The sequence below is a fragment of the Podarcis melisellensis genome (assembly GCF_964234715.1).
Source record: "Podarcis melisellensis genome assembly, chromosome: 13".
Lineage (NCBI taxonomy): Eukaryota > Metazoa > Chordata > Lepidosauria > Squamata > Lacertidae > Podarcis > Podarcis melisellensis.
In genome coordinates this window covers 8653304-8669928 of record NC_138545.1, presented here as the reverse complement: position 1 = coordinate 8669928, position 16625 = coordinate 8653304, and positions in this window count along the sequence as shown.

Here is a 16625-nt window from a genome sequence, read left to right as displayed (position 1 = left end):
GATTACGAAAAACATTTCCCCTCATCCTTCTCTTTAGGTATCTGAATACTTCACATATCTCATGAAGTGCATTCTAACTGATAAACACCTTTTTGCTATACTCATTTACCGTGTATAACCTCAACTGAATTCAATGGGACTTTTCCTCTGAGTGGATGTTTCTCTGAATATACATGTTTTGAAGCTCAGTGTCTCCCTATGGGTGATTCATCCAATTTCTTTTTATCTTGGTTTATATTTCCAATCCTAGATTCAGTTGTTCACATTTTCACATCAGTCCACTGCACACTTTCCTAATATACTGATTCCTGTAAATACCTCTTTTGAGGTTGTTGTATTTTTATTTTTGCTACATTCTCTGATATGAAGTATTTTGATTAATACATGTGTTTTATGTACACTTAAGTGTAACATATTTCCAGAAACATTGTTTTTCTGGAGCATTTTAATCCAGGGTTCAAGGGAACCATAAATTCAGTCAATTAGTTCACAGGACATAACTATTAAATATTTGTGATTATTTTTAATTGTATTATATTGACTCATTTAGTTTTTATATTCTAAGTATTTTAAAGAATTTCCTTTCATTTCTATGCCATTCCAAATAAAATAAAATATATTAAATACAATATAACAAATAAAAGAAGCAGAATGTACAATTCAAAATCTAGCACAGTAGCTTATATATGTCAATGTACAGTCTCAAGCACTAAGCTTTCAATCTTAAGGACATCACAAGAAAGGAATGAGACTTGTCGGAAGGGAAGCAACTCTTACTATGAAACATCAAACAGATTCTGTGAAGGGTGTTCTGTGAAGAAAACTTCATGGAATAAATAACCGACTTGAGAAGAAATCCCACCAATGATGAAGTCTCCTTGCTGGTACCACTCATGAGGAACAGGAAAAGGGTATTTCATAGGACACCGGATACTATCTGCTCTGCGCATGACAGGCATTTGCAGGAACAGCAACACCAATAGCCAAAACATCCTAGTAGTATAGCTTTTCTCCCCTCCCAACAAACCTCTTAAGCAGAGATGTTTCCAGGTCTATAGCTTTACTTAAATCATTTTTAGATGTTCTCGGATGTTTCAATTGCTTTATACTTTCTGTGTTTGCTGTCCTGGTTTCTTATAGGATGAATTGGCAGCACTGGATGATGCCTGACAATAGAAATAAAAATAGTGATAAATCTCAAAGATTGAATTGTCAGCTGCATATTAGAATCAAAGCCCGAGAAATCCATGCCTTGATGTATAGATAAGACTGTCAAGACTCATTAAAGTCTTGACTCTTTGCAGGTGCAAACAGAAAGTCTCTTAAGATTTGGCCAAGTGAACCACATATAATTATTTGGAAAATTACTGGAAGAGATAATAATCTTCTGAGTATTTTGCCTCAGAGTCACACTTTTTGTAAACAACATGTTGGGTTTGATTTGTTTATCCAAATCTGATTACATATTGCCTCTGCCCCTTAGTGGTCCCAAAAGTGGAATTTTTCAAAGAAAGCAAACTGGAAAGTCACGGTAGAAGCATTTACTATGTTACTGCAAAGCAGGGATTTCTAAATTTCGTGATTTAGATGTTACAGCAAAACAGAGCTGACTACAATGAGTTTTCTTATGACACCATGCCCCACATTTCCTAATGCTCAAATGTCATAGACCACATCATATAATGAGCACAAGGGAAACTAGGAAAATGGTCCTCTGGAGCACCCCACAGCACAAATTCTACAGTGCTGAAATATATTTAGTAGCACTGACCGCACCTAAAACCACCCCCAATATGCCCTGTGGGGAGGGGGGTATGAGGCTAACTTGTCCTGGGTTGACGCCAATACTACTCAACCCAGAACAAATCCCAAAATAAATGTGCATGGTGAGACTATTGTTAGTTTCAGAAATAATACTGCTCCACCATTACACTATGAGGCAAGAGCCTCAACAGGAGTGCTAGGCAGGTCAGCCCGAAAATCCCTCATTTCATTGGAGAAACCAACAAATTTTCTCCCTCTCCAAGAGTTCCCTAACCAGTAAAGTTTATTTTCTGCAATAATAACTGGGGAAGTACAATAAAAAATTGAAAAGTCTCCCTGATTTCTTCATTTAAATGCATGATAATGTAAACTGGCTTATCAGAGAAGGCCTACTGGCTTTTATCTTTGATTGAAGCATAGGCGGGACCAAATCTGCAGTAAAAGTGTTAAAATGGAGAAAACAAAAATAAAAACCAGGATTCAATTTCGGGCATCATCCGCTGGCAGCTGCTAAACTCCAGTTTTACCAAAGCAATGGCAGCTCCGATTTCTCAAGAGCATGAATGAATTCAGAGCAGAATACACTTGTGCCATCAAAGGAAATGGTCTTACAGGTCAATCAGATACACAAGAAGCTAGAGTAAAATTACATTGCATTGTAATAAAGTACACCATGGTGCCGGACTACTATTTGCTGATTTGCTGAAACCCTACCAGAAGGAAAATAAGCCTTTTCAGTATCATTTTTTAATAAAAATATTTTTATTAGTTTTCAATTACACTCCAATAATAACATCATTATAACTTTCCCGAAAATATAAGGGTGTGGTCAGTACGGTCAGATAGAAAAGGACTGTATTCTACTCTGATGTGTATTCCCTGTGATTCAAGTGTTTTACTAATGCATCTTCCTAATATGTACAATTCCCTCTCCTCACGCCATTTTCTCTTAGTTGTGTGGTTTTCTGCCACCAACTCAGAGCTACCTCAATACACCTATACTTCCTCCCCGCCCCCCCAAGCTGTGCAGCCCTGCACTGGGTTTCTTCTACCGGTAAGTTATATTATACACTTCAATATTTCTGTGATGAAAATAAGAAAATCCTGTTCCATACATTCCAACATTTCCGCCATGAAAATAGGGACATCCTAAGGAAAACTAGGATATCCCGGGATCACATCAGAAACTGGGATATCTTCTGTAAATCTGGGACTTTTCCTGGAAAATAGGGTGACATCCAGAGACTGTTGGTTTGGCACTGGAATCTCTAGCGGGGGGTGTAGGTAAAATGGCCTTGGTCTTAAACAATTCCACTTCACATGTAGAAGACAATGAAGGAAAATCCCAAAGGTTCCTTTTAATTTTTTCTCCTTATTAATTGCTCTCTGTTGTTCAACTCGGGCTTCAAGGCAATGATGTAGCATTTTGGAGCAAAGATGCAGCCCAATAACCCAGCACTGGAGGCCAAGATGGAGATGATCTCCACCACTATCATGTATTTCCCTTTGGTGCTCAGATAGGTTGGAACAAAAGAAAGCCAAACACTGCAAAACAGCAACATGCTGAAGGTAATGAATTTGGCTTCATTAAAACTGTCAGGTAATCTGCGGGCTAGAAATGCCACAATGAAACTGGCAATGGCCAGGAGGCCCATGTATCCCAGGACACAGTAAAACAGGATCACGGACCCTTCATTACATTGCACAATGATTTCTGTGGTCACAGAGTGCATATCTAAATCGGGGAATGGGGGAGATGTCATCAACCACAGAACGCAAACATTAGATTGAATAAAAGAACAGGAAACTACAACAGAGTAGGCCAGTCTTTGCCCTACCCACTTCCTCATGCTAGAGCCTGGCTTGGTGGCCATGAAAGCTACAACAACAGTGATTGTTTTGGCCAGCATGCAAGAAACAGCCACAGAGAAGATCATGCCAAAAGCAGGTTGTCTGAGAAGACAGGTCACTTTCCCAGGTTGGCCGATAAATAGCAAAGAAGAGAGGAAGCAGAGCAGAAGAGAGACCAGGAGAGTGTAGGTGAGGGCTCGGTTGTTGGCTTTGACTATGGGGGTATCTTTGTGCTTCACAAAAGTGCCTAACACCAGAGTTGTGAGAAGAGCAAAAGAAAGAGCAAGGAAAGCTAAGCTGATCCCAAATGGTTCTTCATAGGAAAGAAAGCTCGTGGTTTTGGAGATGCATTTGTTTCTCTTCTTGTTTGGATATTGATCTTCTGGGCATCTGAAACAGTCATCCAGATCTGAAGTACAGAAATAGGTCAAATTCCAAAGACAATTCATAAGCTTTTTTTGGCTTTCTATATACACTTGCTAATTCTTAGTGAGTCGATGGTAATGTAACATTGTATTTTGATAGTACACCAGGCTCAATTTTATTATTATTATCCGTACCAATATGTCCCAAATATTCCTGCTGCTGCACCAATTTCGGATGGTTGAAGAGATAATGGATGAAACTCCACAGCTAATTATATAATTCATTATTTTACCATAAACCAATGTACCACATTAAAATTTAAAATAAGTTGGAGTTCTTGTTATTAAATATACCAAGAAAAATGTTTGATGCTTCCAGCTGATGAAGGTGAATACATCCAAATAGTGCCCTGTCCTAGTTTCTGATCCATAATTGACTTCTGACTTCTGTTCAATCCGGTTTCTGATCTATAATTGACTTCTAACTTCTGCTCACTGATTCAAACTAAGATCTTCACGTCAGATCTGACTATGGACGTACATGAACTTATCTCTATTCATAAACTCTCATCTCTAATCCTGCAATTATTGTGTTATACATATCCTTATGAGTTCAAGGTTATAATCTCTGTTTGAGTTTGTAATCTCTGTTTGAGTTTGTATTCCTTCTCAGAATACATACTTCTGAATGGATTGGTTTTTGTTACAATTGATTACTGATTTGCAAGTATGGACCACTCCCACTATTGAAACTTATATTGGCCAGAGTTCTTCCCACATTAAAAATTAGCAAATTTGGAATTAAAGGAACCTTAACTTTTTGATATATGTTAGAGTTCACACCACTCTTTTAAAATTTTGAACTAATCAGTTCACACCTACAACAAAATTTAGAGACTCCTGCATCACAGTTAAAGATATTCCCGTATCTTTTGAATTATGCATCTTATATGAACCAATCACATACCATTCTGAAAAAGATGTGATGCAAAAATAAAGTATACCACTATCAACTGATGAAAAAGGTTTTTGTTAGTGGGTGGAGGTTTGGTAAATTACAATAATATAGTGCTTCTCTGATCTTTGAGGATTTAAGAGAATTGGCAATTATGTAATTTACAATTATGTAATATATATTTGTATTTTTCAAAGGAAATGTAGTATAACTATCCCATCTTTGGGGATCTAATTAGTTTTCTCATTGCATGGTTGCCAGTCTTACCCTTACTTGATCCAGGAAGTTATGGTTTCACTAGGGTTTCTAAGTTATCCTTTTGTAAGTTAGATTTTGTGTTCTTATTCCATACACCTAATTTATCTTCTCATCCATCAATGTCAAAAAATTGTGTGAAGTACATTAATTTTATTTTCTCAGCATATATGCCAAAGACTTATCCTTGACTCTTAAATATTATTTGTGCTGATATGGAATGGGGCAAACCCTCCCCCTTAATGTGGCATCTGTTGCAGAGGGAACTGGGGTGAAACAGCTATCAGACCCAGAACCTGTGGCATATAATCAAGTTTCGATCTCACATCTGAACAGATTGAATTAATCATCACCATCATCAGTTCTATCATCATTATCACTTGACTGCTGAGGTCATAATAGTCTTGCTTAAACTATTTTCACATTTCTACCTTTTTTGATATCTTAAAGTATATGGTCAACTAAATCATTTGGTCTTCATTGAGGCTTACTGCCAAATCCATACAGATAGCATTGCACAAGGAATATTAGGATCATAGGATCGCTTTCTTACACACACAGCATGGTAAACTTTTTGATTTAGTTCTTAGGCAGAATCAGTGACAATACTTTGTGATGAAAATAAAAATGATTTATTTCTCTTGTACCATTCTGGTCTGAAATCTTGCCTTCTGGACATGCAGCACAATCATAGCAGCAAAATTTTTCACCTTCCTTTCTTTTCTTCTGGTGACCAGGGGGGCAGTGCTCATTGCACACAGAAATGGGCATCACCTATCCATAAACAGGAGAGGGGTTTCAGGTTGGAGAGTAAAAAGAAGTTCTCTTACTTAATTTCTTACATGAATTTTTGCATAAGATGCAGCTTTATCTGCAGTCTGACCTTCAAGTCCTCTTCCTTTCTAACATTATCAAAAGTTGTTTCTGATGTTTACCAATCCAATTTAGACATGCAAAGGATTGGAAGTGTGGACTTCACGTGTCAGGCATGATTTCTACCATTGAGATTGATGCAATGGAAACAGAGATAACCCAGTGCTGACTCACTAATTCATTTCATTGATATCCCTCAAATAATGCATAGTGTCAGGTGGCAGTGGACCCAACCCCCACGTCAAGTCAGCAGGAATGGATAAGACATGGAAAAGTTCTTACCAACTGCTTTTTATTCAACATTCACAGGGAGAGGCTTGGGAAAGAATACTCTTGGAATAATGGTGTTGCCCCAAGTGAGTCCCCTCTCCCTCAATTTCTCCCTTCATGTGATTTCACTGTGTGTGTTCTCCCTCTGAGCTCTCTGCTCTCCTACTTTCAATGCTCACCAGGTTCTGGGAGAGGGAAGGTCTGGAATGCTTTCTGAAGACACTTTGTCCATCAGCTGTTCCCCACTTCTGCTTCTTCTTTCTCTTCTCCCATTATTTCCCAGCTTTCCCCCACATGTGCCTCTGAGCTGTGATCTACCCCAAACCTCTGTTGTAATTCTGGACTCTCTGCCCCATCCCTGACACATAGGTTTAATCTACGACAAATATACTATTGACTGCTGACGGTTCAGTGTTGCAACTAGGTTTTCAATGTGCTAGTTTTCTGGGTTTTTGAGAGCCTGAGGCACATATAACATGGCAGAAAATATAACTTAGCTTTTCAATTTTGTATTGTGCTTAGGCTTTCATTTGGCCAGACAGCAGTTTTATTCCTATGACATTTTTCAATAGAAAGAAAGAGGGTGTGTAGAAAAAATAACTCTTCTGTCAAGACACATTTGTAGGTTACAGCAGACCCCCCCCCCAAACAAACAAACAAAGAAACAAACAAAATACTGTTAGGATGCTGACCTGGTTAAAACCTTTATGCCACATTATCATGTCTTCATGAATGATGAATCTCATTCCTTCTGGAGCAGTATCATCCACCTCTCCAATTTTCACTCGAAGGAAGGACCTGTTTGGGAATATGACCATGTTCATGATGTCAAATCCACCTCCTATTTCCTTTTTAGTAGTAAAGGACAGTGTTTCTCCAGCTGAATTGTTAAATGAAATGCGATGAAGATAAATGTGGAGCTGATTGAAAGTTTAAAAGAAAAAAAGGGGGGGTGAGAGAAATGAAGATTTTCAATGGAATGTCGAGATACAGAAACAGACATCTTACTATTACTGTTTGTTAGTATTAGAAGATAGTATTCTATAGAAGATAAAAACCTTCCTTATGCACTGAAGACTAAATGTCTTTTCAGGCCAGAATGTAAAAAACATAACATAAATATACAAAGCTTTGTAAAATAATATATTGCTAAATACCAGTTCATGAATATATATATATGTGATGTTTTTGTAAATGACAATGCGGACTTATCTTCAGCACATTACCTGCCAAGGCTGCAGGTCTTGAAGTTCAAATGTTTTATGACCCATCGTTGCTCTGGGCTTTGATCTCTTTAAAGAAATGTCATGTAAAGCATGAGCCACCACATGGACAGCATTGTAGATGCTATAGCTGTGGCCAGTCATGCCCATTTCAAAGAGTGGATCAGGAAGACTCTCCAGGCTCTCCTCTCTTGTACATTGCTCACTTGCGTCCATTGACACATTGCAGTTTGGAAAATCACAATCAAATGCTTGCTCCCAGAAGTCCTTCAGAAACCCATTTTCTTTTATCCCATCAGGCTTTATTCTCTGAAGAAAGTCATGGAACCCTAGAAGCTCTTCTGAGTGAATTGTGAAGCAAATGGCACCTTGGAATAGACCAAGATGCCAACCCCTTTGAAGCCCTAACAACATGAAATCAATCTGTGTTGTTATGATCCAAACTTTTGTAACTGATGACATATCATTTTTTTTAGGATCTTGTATAAAGAAAATAGTTGTCAACCATATGAGTGCCATAGATTCTCCATAGATGATAGATGTTTGGGCTTTGTCATCTTTGACATCTTTGTAACTACTTATTAACACATCATAAATTCCCGCAAAGTTATCACAACGGGGTAGTTTTGGGAGCTTTTGTGTGGAGGCTGAACAGATTCCATTTTTGGATAACAATGGTTCCATAGTCTGCAAGAAATTTTCTCCACTTTCATCATCCACAACAAAGATTCCAACCCATATCCATCCAAAATGCTTAAGCAAGCTGATAATTCCCATGTATTGATGGGCTTCATTTGGAACCATGCGGTAGAAGGAAGAGATATGACTTTCCTCACTCTCCTCCTCAATGGGAAATGAGCCATAAGTGAGCTATAAAAAATGCAAAGTTATTACTGAAACACATTATGTGCAATGACTTCAGTTAATTTTCTACAGTTATTGAGATATTTTCACAATTCAAAAAATAATTCAGCAGTCATAATAGACCTTTTCTGGGAATATGCCTCTCATGTTTAAGGATTGTGTATAGACACTTTCTGAAACTTGGAATCACATCAATAATAATGATAATAAATACATTCATTTTATATTCAGCCTGCCCTTTAACAACAGGTGCTAGGATGTTTACTACAACATCCTAGCATACAATATACAATATACAATGTACAATGTACAACATACAATAGAAAAAAGAGCAGCATCATGGCAGGTGTTTCAAGCTACCTTCACTTTGCCCTTGGAAGCCTCATAAACAGCTTCTTCTGGCGAGGGAATGAGAGCAACATCAAAGGAGGCTTGTTTCTAGGACAAAGGTGAAATTGTGAATCTCCCTTCTTAGTTTTGCTATTGGACTCGGCATATTAAGGAATTTTGCATGTGTATTGGAATAGGATTCAGTTACAGATAGGTAGCCGTGTTGGTCTGCCATAGTCAAAACAAAAAAAATTCCTTCCAGTAGCACCTTAAAGACCAACTAAGTTAGTTCTTGGTATGAGCTTTCGTGTGCATGCACACTTCTTCAGATACAGAAGTTTCCAGACCCTTATAGAAGGAATAGGATTGTTTGGTATTTTCTCAGGAGAGGGAAGGTTAATGAATAAACTCTTCACAAATGTGGAGTCAAGTTGAATGGTGTCTTGTCCTTTTGCAACTTCTGTGGCCAAGCTGGTGCCAAATATATTGCTTTGTTTTCCTTTGGATCACATCAGCAAGGCTGAGAGGTCTTCTCATCTGGGCAGAGTAGGACTGGACCTCCATATACACTGCCCAGGCTTCTTCCCTGGGAAGATCACTTCAGCGCTGCTAGTGCAGCCAAAATAACGAAATAATTCTTCAGAGGTTTGACTTCACCCCTGCATGCACACTCCATCATCTCTTGAGAAAGATAGATGCCAATAACATTCACTATTATTTTTCTGCATTACTATGAAATTGTTTTTTTTTTATTGGTTTGTTATGTCAATATAAAATTGCTTTTGTAGTGTTTGACTGAAATGCATCCCTGATCCTTTGAGGCATTCCACTTTGAGCACGGTGTGTGTGTGTGTGTGTGTGTGTGTGTGTGTGTGTAAAAAAAAATACTAATAAAATGAACAAATGAATGACAATCAAGAGAGTAGGGTTGGTGCTAAAATATAAATATAACATGTGAAAATTCAAGGTGAAGAAGTGCATATTTAAAACTATAAAATGGAGGCACTAGACATTACCCTGTAGATAATTCCATCTTTTTATGGGATGGCATAGATAATTATTTTTCTCAGGCATCACTCATGAAACAAACTGGTAACATGCAATTCTTTTTTTAAAAAGGGTATGTGGATTCTAAATGTATAATCCAACCATTAGGCATTTGGGGATATTCGGCTCAAAAAAAAAAAATCAGAAATCTATTCACTCTGGAAGTCATTATGCTGCTTCTGCTCTTCAGAGATCCTACCTGTGGAATCTTGTAGAGGTCTATGTTGTCTCTCATATGGAAGGATGTATCAAAGCTAAGTCCCCCAACGATGGCCATGAGGTTTTTCTGGGTGTCACATTTATAGTTGGGGACAAATCTCTGTGATTTGAAGAGCAGGTCTAATGTGCTACGATAGGTCATCCTTGCATCATGATAGCTATCATAGATGTGGAACCCAAGAGTGATATTGGGCAAGATTGTGGGGTTCTCATTGATCTCTTTCACAGCAAATGCTAAGGCAAGAATGTGCTGGTAGAATTTTGTCACCATGCTGCAAATGAAGTTAATTAATATACAAGTCCAGAGGCGAATACTACAATGCATAAAATCAACATTCCATAATGTTGCCCATCTTTGTTTCAAATGATTTTTATTGAAATGAAGTTATGCCATTTGTCATTCATGTTTCTAAGCTAACGGACAACGCACAGTTGATGAAACTGTATGATTCATCAGGGCATCTGTGTTCTGCATGCCTTTCATGCCTTTCTCAACCTTTGCAGCTCAGTTGATTTTTTTTAATAAAAAAAATCCTTTCCCCTCATCTTTCTCTTTAGGTATCTGAATACTTCACATATCTCATGAAGTGCTTTCTAAATATCTTTTTTGCTCTACTCATTTACATTGTATTATCGCGACTGAATTCAATGGGTGGATGGGTATACATGGAAGTGTTGAATATCAGTGGCTCCCTATGGGTGATTCTTCCAATTTTGTTTTATCTTAGTTTATATTTCCAATCGTAAATTTAGTTCTACACATTTTCTCATCAGTCCAGTGTACACTTTCCTAATATACTAATTCCTGTAAACAGCTCTTTTTAGGTTCTTGTGGGGGCTTTTTTTGCATGAGGTTCTGACATGAGGTATTTTGATCAATGAATGTGTTTTATGTATACTCTACTGCAACACATGCATTTCTGGAAAAATAAATTTCTGGATCATTTTAATCCAGAGTTCTAGTGTTCCACAAATTCAGTCAGGTGGTTTGCAGGATATTTGCATTAAATAGTTATGATTATTTTTAATTGTATTTTATTCATTCATTTACTTTTTTGTTCTATGTATTTAAATAAATTCCCTTTTATTTCCATGCCATTCCAAATGAAATATATTAAAATAAAATAAAAAGAGAAAAGAAGCAGAAATGTACATTTCAAAATCTAGCTCAGGAGTTTATAAATGTCAATGTACAGTATCAACCATCAAGCTTTCAGTACTAAGGACATGACCAACAAAAAGGAAAAGAGACTTGTCGGTAGGGTGAAGACGCTTACTATGAAACATCAAAAAGATTCTGTGAAGGGTGTTCTCTGAAGAAAACTTCATAGAATACATAAAAGAGTTGAGAAGAAATCCCACCAATGATGAAGTCCCCTGGCTGGTACCACTCATGAGGAACAGGAAAAGGATTTTTCATTGGACACTGCACACTATCTGCTTTGTATACAACAGGCATTTGCAGGGACAGCAACACCAATAGCCACAGCATCCTAGCTTTGTAGCTTTTATCCTCTTCCAACAAATCTCTTAAGGAGAGCTGTTTCCCAGTCTATAGCTGTACTGAAATTATATTTAGATGTTTTCAGATGTTTCAATCATTTTATAGTTTGTGTGTTTGCTGACCTGTTTCTTTTAGGAGGGATTGGAAGTATTGGATGGTGGAAATGGAAATAACAATGGAAATAAAATAAAAATAGTGATAAATCTCAAAGAGTGAATTGGCAGCTACATATTAGATTCAAAACCTGATAAATGCATGCCTTGCTGTATGGATAAGAGTGTAAACGCTCATTAAAGTCTTGACTCTTTACAAGTGCAATCGGAAAGTCTCTTAAGATTTTGCCAAGTCAACTACATATAATTATTTCAATAATTGCTGGAAGAGATAATAATTCTGAATATTTTGCCTCAGAGTCATACTTTTAGAAACAAACATGTTGGGTTCGATTTCTTTTTTCAAATCTGATTAAAAATTGCCCCTGCCTTTCAGTGGTCCCAAAAGTGGAATTTTCAAAGCAAGCAAGCTGGAAAGTTGTGGTGAAACTATTTACTTTGTGACTGCAAAGCAGGGATTTCTAAATCTCATGATTTAGATGTTACACCAAAACAGAGCTGACTACAATCAGTTTTCTTATTACACCTTGCCCCAATTTCCTAATGCTCAAATCACAAGGACTACATCATATAATTAGCACTAAGGATATTAGGAACATGGTCCTCTGCAGCACCCCACAGCACAACTTCTACAGTGCTGAAAGATATTTAGTAGCACTGACTGCAGCCAAAACCAACCCCAATCTGCCCTGTGAGGGGCAGGTTATCATGCATACCTGTCATTGGTTGACACCGATACTACTCAACCCAGAACAAATCCCAAAATAATTGTGCCTGCTGAGGCTATTGTTAGTTTCAGGAATAATACTGCTCCACATTGATGTTGAGGGTACTTAGAATCCATTGATTCAATGTCTGCATAAACCCCACCATTGCACTATGAGGGAGGAAACTCAACAGGAGTGCTAGGCAGGTCAGCCAGAAAATCCCTCATTTCTTTGGGGAATCCATCAAATACTCTCACTCTCCAAGAGTGACCAACTTAATGGTTAACCAGCCATTGAAGAGTATAGCAGCAATAATAAATGGGCAGGAGTGGAGAGACAATATAATTTTTAAAGTCTCTCCCCCCCCCCCCCCAATTTCTTCATTTAAATGCTCAGATTGCATGACAATTCAGCTCTTCCCTTACTGGCTTATTGGATAAGGCCTACTGGCTTTTATTTTTGATTGAAGCATTGGCTTTGTGGTTTTCTGGAAAGTTTTGGTTTTAATTTTGAATACAGCCCTGAGGCCTCGGCACTGAGTGAGGGAAAGCTGGGCCAGGGTGGCAAGCAAGCAGGCAAGGGATGCCATCACCCCGCCCCCCTCTCCTGTAAGTAGGAGTAGAATTGTGCTGCTCCGCTAGGCAGCATGATGCTCCTGCTTCCCAGTTTAGAGAGCCCCAACCTGTTGCTGCTTGCATGGGAACAGGAGCTGGATGGAGCTGTTCAACTGCGGAGGTGCAGGCACCATCACACTATCTGTTGAGGGGTTCACGGCTGCACTCCCCTCAAGGGAAAAGTTTAAAGGAGCCCCCACCTCTGCATGAGAGCCCCTGCACCACCTGAAGGCATTCAGGTGTTCCCCAGTTGAGATGGCCGATCCTGCACCTACTCATGTGCAAGCAGGAGTGGAGGCGGGGATCTCTCAGCTGGGGAGTGGAGCCTTTGAATTCCCCAGCTGAGTAGCCCAATCTCACTCCTACTTGCAAGAAACATTGCCAACATTTCTGTGATGAAAATAAGGACATCTTGTTCCATACCCTCCAATATTCCCCCAATGAAAATAGGGACATCCTAAGGAAAATGGGAATATCCTGGGATCATATTGGAAACTGTGATATCTTCTGTAAATCTGGGACTGTCCATGGAATATAGGGTGACATATAGAGATTGTTGGTTTGGCACTGGAATAACAGCAGAATCTCTAGCAGAGGATGTAGGTAGAACAGCCTTGGCATTAAACAATACCACTTCACATATAGAAGACAATAAAGGAAAATCCCCAAGATTCTTTTTAAATCTTTCTCCTTATTAGTTGCTCTCTGTTGTTCAACTCAGGCCTCAAAGCAATGATGTAGCATTTAGGAGTGAAGATGCAGCCCAATAACCCAGCACTGGAGGCCAAGATGGAGATGAGCTCCACCACTACCATGTATTTCCCTTTGGTGCTCAGATATGTTGGAACAAAAGAAAGCCAAACACTGCAAAACAGCAACATGCTGAAGGTAATGAATTTGGCTTCATTAAAACTGTCAGGTAATCTGCGGGCCAGAAATGCCACAATGAAACTGGCAATCGCCAGGAGGCCCATGTAACCCAGGACACAGTAAAACAGGGTCACTGACCCTTCATTACATTGCACAATGATTTCTGTGGTTACAGAGTGCATATCTACATCAGGGAATGGGGGAGATGTCATCAACCACAAAGCACAAACAATAGATTGAATAAAAGAACAGGAAACTACAACAGAGTAGGCCAGTCTTTGCCCTACCCACTTCCTCATGCTAGAGCCTGGCTTGGTGGCCATGAAAGCTACAACTACAGTGATCGTTTTGGCCAACATGCAAGAAATAGCCACAGAGAATATCATGCCAAAAGCAGGTTGTCTGAGAAGACAGGTCACTTTCCCAGGTTTGCCAATAAATAGCAAAGAAGAGAGGAAGCAGAGCAGAAGGGAGACCAGGAGAGTGTAGGTGAGGCCTCGGTTGTTGGCTTTGACAATGGGGGTATCTTTGTGCTTCACAAAAGTGCCTAACACCAGGGTTGTGAGAAGGAAAGAAGATAGAGCAACAGAAGTTAGGCTGATCCCGAAAGCTTCTTCATAGGAAAGAAAGCTCATAGTTTTAGAGATGCAATGGTTTCTCTTCCTGTTTGGATATTGATCTTCTGGGCATATGAAGCAGTCGTGCATATCTGAAAAACAGGTCAAATTCCAAAGGCAATTAATTTGCTTTCTTTGCTTACTGTATATCAGTTGTCTAATTTTAACCTGCTCCTTCTTATTCTACCAACTCCATCTGGTGAAAGGTTACCCGACTTTTTTCAATGAATCCGGGGACACAATAAATAAATAAATAAATAAATAAATAAATAAATAAATAAATACTACATGTTCAGGACGTTGATGCTGCAGTGATGGCGTGGCAGAGGGGTGGCCACCACCTTGAGCCCAACCGCCATGTTTCCCCTTCCTCTGAGGCTTCTATCTCCTTTCTCCATGAGCCTGGGCAGCCCCTGGGTTGTTGGCTCTTCGGTGCGGTGCTGGTGAGGAAGCAGGGTGCGGTGGGTCAGGCATGGAAGGCAGAGAAGGAGGGTGGAGAGCGGCCTCAATCCCACTCCTACTTGCTTGCAAGTAGGAGGGGGTGGGGATCCCTCAGCTCGGAAGGGAGGCTTCCCATTGCCCTGTCCCCTCCTGCTTTCACACAAGTAGGAGTTAGGAGGCTGCTTCGATAGGCAGCATGAAGCCTCCCTTCACAGCTTAGTTGCTGGGGTCAGGGAAGGTGGAGGCAGCCTTGAAACTGTATCTTAGAGCCCCTGCACCACCATCATATGGGGACTTCCGAGCAGCTCCAGAAGCCAGCCAGACCCAACTGCTCCGTGTTACTGAGACTGCTACTGCTGTGTTTCCCAGGGACATTAGATGAAATCCGGGGACATTCCGGGAATGGAATTTGTCTGGGGACTTATTTGCAAATCTGGGGACTGTCCCCGGGAAATAGGGATGTCTGGTAACCCTAATACGGTGTGCCTGCTGAGACTCTACCTGCCTGAGTATTGTCTCACTAGGGTAGAACGTACTCTGGCTATCTTCCCCCTGGATTACTGCAATTTACTCTGTGTGGTGTTTCCTTTGAAGGTGACTCAGAAACAACCAGTAATCTAGAATACGGCAGCTGCCAGGACTGTATAACACCAAAAGAACTACATTGTCTACCAGTACGTTTCCAATCTCAATTCAAAGTGTTGGTGCTGTCTTTAAATCCCTAAACAGCCTCAGCCCTGTATGCCTGAAGTAGCATCTCCACCCACATCATTCATCCTGGACAATGAGATTCAGCCTTGAGGACCTTCTGGCAGCTCCCTCATTGCAAGAGGTGTGGTTACATGGAACCTGGCAGAGGGCCTTTTCAGTAGTCACATCAGCAGTCCAAAGGGCACCATATAAATTATTAATAGTAGTAGTAGTAAATGATGTTAAAGTGACAATGCATTTTATTATCATACCAGGCTCAAGAATTATCATTATCATCATGTGCCAAATATTAGGACTTCTTCACCTAATTGGGCTTGTTGCAGAGATAATTTAACAGCCACAAAGCCAATTATATCATTCATTAATTTATTTTAACCCAGTGCATCACACTTAAATTATCAGATTTATGTAGTAGGTTTTCATTTGTGATGGACTACCGTGAGTTAAGTTGCAGTAATATGTTGTTCCTCTGATAATTTGGGATTTAAGGGTATTGGAAATTATGTACTATAGATTTGTGTTCTTCAAGGAGAAATGTAGTACTGTGGTACCTCAGGTTAAGAACGTAATTCGTTCTGGAGGTCTGTTCTTAACCTGAAACTGTTCTTAACCTGAAGCACCACTTTTGCAAATGGGGCCTCTGCACGATTTCTGTTGTCATCCTGAAGCAAAGTTCTTAACCCGAGGTAATATTTCTGGGTTAGTGGATTCTGTAACCTGAAGCGTATGTAACCTGAAGCATATGTACCCTGAGGTACCACTGTCTAACTATTCATACCTTTGGCTGTCTAATCAGTCTTGTCTTTGGGAGGCTCATTGCTCAGTGACCAGTCTTACCCTTGCTGATCCAGGAAGTTATGATTTCACCAGGGTTTCTAAATTAACAATCAGTAATTTAGATTTTAGTTTTTGGGGATGCGGGTGGCACTGTGGGTAAAACCTCAGTGCCTAGGACTTGCCGATCGTATGGTCGGCGGTTCGAATCCCCGCAGCAGGGTGCGCTCCCATCATTCGGTCCCAGCACCTGCCAAC